This window comes from Coregonus clupeaformis, unplaced genomic scaffold (genome assembly GCF_020615455.1).
Source record: "Coregonus clupeaformis isolate EN_2021a unplaced genomic scaffold, ASM2061545v1 scaf6628, whole genome shotgun sequence".
Lineage (NCBI taxonomy): Eukaryota > Metazoa > Chordata > Actinopteri > Salmoniformes > Salmonidae > Coregonus > Coregonus clupeaformis.
In genome coordinates this window covers 680-6,717 of record NW_025540082.1, presented here as the reverse complement: position 1 = coordinate 6,717, position 6,038 = coordinate 680, and the positions used below count along the sequence as shown (strand labels likewise).

General features: G+C 44.7%; 1 pseudogene; it reads right to left on the bottom strand.

Annotated features, from left to right (window-relative positions):
- Positions 1–403: 403 nt before the first annotated feature.
- LOC123491024 lies at positions 404–4,990 on the bottom strand (annotated as a pseudogene).
- Positions 4,991–6,038: the final 1,048 nt, after the last annotated feature.

Genomic DNA, 6,038 nt, shown 5'->3' with positions numbered 1-6,038 from the left:
ATTGATAGGTATCGTGTGTAGATTGATGAGGACGTAAAAAAATAAATAATACACATTTAGAATAAGGCTGAACGCCGAAAAAATGTGGAAAAGGGAAGGGGTATGAATACTTTCCGAATGCACTGTATGCATGAGTTATTAATGTGTTATGTAGTTATTATGTAGGTACCTTTCAAGTAAAGTGTTATCCCACTATAGTAAAGGGCCCCAGTAGAAAAACGACACGCATTACATAAAAGCAGTTCCCATGGAAGTGACTTCAAGCTCAATCTCCCGACCGCAAATAACACACACCACTTAAAGTGCTTTATCATGTCATACAACAGTCCCCACTAAGGATAAGTTCAATAGGAGGAGCAACACAACCAAGCCAAGGGGTGTTCCCAGTTTTGTGAAGCCGTACTTCTCTGCCCCTCTCTATCTTCTTTCTCTTCCTCTCTTCTTCCACCACCTATGTTCAGGCTGTCACACTTTTCTCCGGCGTGTCCCTCTATATAATGAGTGACAGCAAATCTCTCGGTCAGTAGTTGGAGCTTGTGCTGCGAGTGCAGCAGCCGCTGACCACAAAGTCCCCTTCTCCCCCGAGGGCTGGATGTGTAGCTGTCTCCGCTCAGGTGGAGGTAGTATGGGCGTGGAGGTCCCTGCGGACACAGCGGCCATTGCTCTGGCACAGGAAGTCACTGCAGATCTCTGCAGCCGCGCACATTGGTGATGTACTGACCCAGGCGCTGGTTCAGGAAGGACTTCACCTTGTGCAGTTGTGCTGGACAGACGAGAGAGAGAGAGGAGAGAGGGAGAGAGAGAGAGAGAGAGAGAGAGAGGGGGAGAGAGAGAGATGGAGAGAACGAGAGAGAGAGAGAGAGAGAGAGAGAGAGAGAGAGAGAGAGAGAGAGAGAGAGAGAGAGGGGAGAGAGAGAGAGAGAGAGAGAGAAAAACAAAGAGACAGGTCAAACAAATAAGGGCATTGTGCAATCCACATGATAATCCCTTATATACTTTAGAGATCGCTGCACTATACTGTCATAACTATTCTCTGTGGTTTTCAGCTATTGTCAACCAACTATTGTCTCCCTTATATAGTACTGGTATGTCTTATGCCTGGATTTATAAAAAGACTTAAAAGCTCCAACTCAAGCGTCAAGAGAACCGCAGTAAGCAAAATGAAGTTAAAAATAGGTATTTTAGACACTCTTTTCAGTATTTTAGGTGCTGAATGAAAGGTGAAAATACTTATTTTTCAGGTGTCGAAAAATATGTATTTTCCGGATGTCAAAAATACTTATTTTCCGGACGTTGAAAATACTTATTTAAAGTACCTAAGGACACAATTTACAGATGTTGAAATAAGTATTTTTCAGTCATTGATTCTGTGGCCAAATTTCAACTGCACATACATTGTCAATGAAGTAAGCATTATATCACAATAATAATTTATTAAGCCTCTTAAAATAGGGAAAGATGAGCCAACTGAAGATTGCAACAGAATATGTATTATTGCTGCCATCTATCAGATGCACTTATCTTAGATTTTTTCAAAAGCTTTAAAACTGGCAGTGATGATGTTCAAAGTAGTCCAAACCATGGAATAAACTAACAGACCACGTTAACTACAATAACATTCTTCAGTAACAGTTACATAATATTTTTTTTTTTCTTGCTACGACTTTCATATGTTGAATGCACTGACTGTAAGTCGCTCTGGATAAGAGCGTCTGCTGAATGGCCAAAATGTAAATGTAAAACAATTAACAATTGCAAAGCGTGCTGGGTATTATTCTAATGCACTCCACTCCACAAACTTGGTCGGTGGACCAGATCCAAATCTGACTGAATCATAGACATCTAGGCTACTGTTTCACAAGTTTGAATATCATAGTTTAAGAGCACAGTTCACGTTTACATTTTAGCAGACGCTCTTATTCAGAGCAACTTACAGGAGCAATTAGGGTTCAGTGCCTCATCAACAGATTGTCTCTTGCACATTGACAGATGGTTCACCTAGTTAGCTCAGGGATTTGAACCAGCAACCTTTGGTTACTGGCCCAACACTCTTAACGCTTGGCTACCTGCACTCCCACAGGTTTAGTGCAGTAGAGTACAGTTGAGTGCAGTCAGTAGAGTTTAATTCAGTAGAGTAGAGTACAGGAGAGTACAGTACAGTACAGTATAGTTTAATTCAGTAGAGTACAGTACAGTATAGTTCAATTCAGTAGAGTACAGTACCAGTACAGTATAGTTTAATTCAGTAGAGTACAGGAGAGTACAGTATAGTTTAATTCAGTAGAGTAGAGTACAGGGAGAGTACAGTACAGTACCGTATAGTTTCATTCAGTACAGTACAGTACGGTATAGTTTAATTCAGTGAGTAGAGTACAGGAGAGTACAGTACAGTACCGTATAGTTTCATTCAGTACAGTACAGTATAAAGTATAGTTTAATTCAGTAGAGTAGAGTACAGGAGAGTACAGTACAGTACCGTATCGTTTCATTCAGTACAGTACAGTATAGTATAGTTTAATTCAGTAGAGTAGAGTACAGGAGAGTACAGTAAAGTACCGTATAGTTTCATTCAGTACAGTACACGTACAGTATAGTTTAATTCAGTAGATACAGTAGGGTGCAATACAGTACACTAGGCACTCTACTTTACTGTACCTTACTGTGCTCTACTGCACTGTAATGTAATGTACTCTACTTTTCATTACTGTACTGTGCTGTACTGTGCTGTCCGTACCTGACCAAATCTGGAACTATAGACGTCTATGTTTGGGCCAAATCAAGCCGGTTCGGGCGGACCAAATCCGAACCAATTATAAACATCTGTTTCAACCAAATATAGGCCAGTCCGGACCGGACATCTGTGGACGTAGAAATCATGGCTGGTCTAGACGGACAAAATCTGAAACAAACATAGACATCTATGTTTGGGCAAAATAAAGTTGGGACCAGAAATCTACGTCCTTGGATGCTGAAAACACGGCCGGTCCGAACAGGACCAAAAATGACGTCCCTAAAGATGTTGCGCTCGGTAAATGCTTAGTGGAAAGAATGTTTGGGAATACATTTAGGGAATGCATGACATTTCTTCTCAAAGCCTCATTTTGAATGACAGATGTACACAGGCCTTGGAGGTGTTGACAGCAAAATAAGTCAAACAGAATGAAATAGATGTACAGCAGATGTTCAACTATTTTACCCCTAGGGAGCACTTTATTTTCTATAGCTTTATTTAAGGATTTGTTTTTGTCAGAGCTGTTCATTGCCCTAACGCCAGTATCTTTGTCTCACTAGCTTGTGCAACACTTGGAAGGTCTAACTATAATTCCCTAATTATAAAAGGTAACTATTAATATACAGTAAAGATGGAGAATCAGACTCACTCTGGATTGAGGTGAGGTTGAGGTCTCCCCCAGATCACAAAACCAGCAGCTCCAAGAGCAGCACTCTCTCCCCAATGGTTTGGATCAAGTCTTTCTGCAATACACATACAGACACGCAGACAGGATAATTACACATCTTCCACTTATTTATGCAGCCACAAGATGGTGCTAATGTCTCCTCAGGAGAGGCAGGATTGTCTGCACACAACTGGATGATACAGGACTCTAAATAGTGTTGACTGCTGAGAGGGAAAAAATGTGTGTAGGTTAAAGAATGCCAACAAGAAATAGTTCCGCAGTCAAACAAATTATGTCTAAACTGATCCTGTATGTAAAGAATTACAAAGTTTTGCTTAGTATCAATTAATAATCAAGTGAATTACCAGTCCCTTTGGGATCATGTAGGATGAAAAGCAATGTTTCGTTCTATCCCAACTATACCTGATGGCCTTGATGATTAGTTGATTTGTTGAATCAGGATGTGTTAGTGATGGGCTGAACAAAATCCTGCACATCCTGTAGCTCTCCAGGATCAGATTGATAACCAACTGATCACATCATTTGATTTTAGACCTTTGGGTTACTAAGTGTGGCAGTCTTACCGTGGTAGAGAGGAAGGCCAAGCCTCATCTCTGTAGCCCAGGCGTGTGTATACGAACGTGGGACAGCTCCTTAGCCGTGCGAGGTGAGCCCAGCTATCCTCAGAGACTCCAGCACCCTGAACTGGGAGAAATGGAGGTTGCTGACACTGTCTGTTTGGCTCTTCCTGATAGCCACTGAGGGGAACAGGGCTGTGCTGCTGTTCCACAACCAGAGCAGCTCGTCATTACGCAGGCTCTCCAGCAGGGGGCAGGAGCCTGTGTAGTTGTACTCATGCAGGTTGTAGTTGTGGCAGTCCGGATAGAGGTAGAAGCCCCAGACCGTTGGGGCGATGGCGCTTCCCTAGCTGGACCGTCTTTTGCATGAACGCCCGGGCACTCTTCTCAAAGCCGTTTGCTCGTAGCCCTCGATTTGTGATGCGCGTTCACGTTGACATAGGCCTTTGTGATCAGCTTCCCGGGACTTCCGCCGGTAAATGTCTTTCTTTTGCCAGTTGTCGGCTCCACTGTGGGCGCCAGTACTCCCAGTCAATGACCGCCAGACCGCAAAGTCCTCAGAGGGGATAAATGGTTGATGTCCTTGTAGGCCTTGAGGAGGTGGTCCTCCAGGCTACAGTTTTGGGTAGGCCTCCATTGATAGGGACGCCGGTGGTCCGTGTAGAAAGGGGTAGAGCCCAGCCCGGTTGGCGTAGAAAATGGTGACATTCTGGCCAGTGTGTGGACGGCCCGCGGACTGCCACTGATGTGGAAGAGGCGCTCCAGGTTGGTGTGGACATTGTACTTTATAGTGCACAGGTCCAGCGGTGCTGATTCCAGACAGCGATGAAGGGCTTGCGGGCCAACAGGGCAGCTTGGCAGGCACTTCTGGCTGAAGGCGGCATGAAAGAGTAGCAGGAGCCAGGAACAGGTGAGGGCGCAGGCCACAGGCACAGCGTGGTGAGGTTGGCCACTTCCGACGGGGCACCATGATGCACCCGGGCTTGGGTCAACGGGAAGGGCCAGTCAAACAACCTGAAGAGAGAAAAAGGAAGTAAAGATAGTGGAATGATATAGACAGAAGAAGCACAGAGAGTGAAAGGGAGTGAGAGAGTAAACAATATAGAGGGATGACGGAGAGAGAAAGAGAGGGTGAGGAAAGAGAGAGAGAAAGAGAGGCAGAGTGAGTGAGAGAAAAGGAGAAAAGAAGAGAGAGGAGATTAGGGATTATAGATGAGGGGTCATTTTATCATATAGTGTTTCACCAACAATGCTAATCGGCTTAGAGAATATCCCATACTGTGTACAACAAGTAATCAGATTACAATATAGCCTTACGACAATGCAGGTTACGCACACCTGTGCTTAAAGTTTTCTGCTGTTAAGTTTGCTCGAAGTCAGTAAGCAAAGTGAGTGAGTGAGCGAAGTTTCTGTTTCTATTTGGTTCATTTATTAGCAATACACAAATAGATCAGACAACCTGCGCTCGACCCCATCCCCCTCCTCCCCCTTCTCCAGACCATCTCTGGAGACCTCTCATTTCTCACCTCCCTCATCCCTGACCACTGGCTGCGTCCTCTGACTTCAAAATGGCCCGATCCTCCTCAAGAAACCAACACTCGAACTCATCTGACGTCAAAAACTATAGACCTGTATCCCTTCCTTTTCTTTCCAAAACACTTGGGTGTGCTGTCTCTGATCAACTTTGTGTCATCTTTCTCAGAACAATCTTCTTGACCCTAACCAGTCAGGCTTCAAGACGGGTCACTCAATTGAGACTGCTCTTCTCTATGTCACGGAGGCTCTTCGCACTGCCAAAGCTGACTCTCTCTCCCTCTGTTCTCATCCTTCTAGATCTATCTGCTGCCTTCGACACTGTGAACCATCAAATCCTCCTCTCCTCCCTCTCAGGGCCTGGGCGTCTCAGGCTCTGCTACACTCTTGGCAGGCCGCTTACCAGGTGACGTGAGAGGATCTGTGTCTGCACCACATACTCTCACTACTGGTGTCCCCAGGCTCGGTTCTACCCACTCAAGCTCAACCTCGACAAGACGGAGCTGCTCTTCCTCCCGGGGAAGGCCAG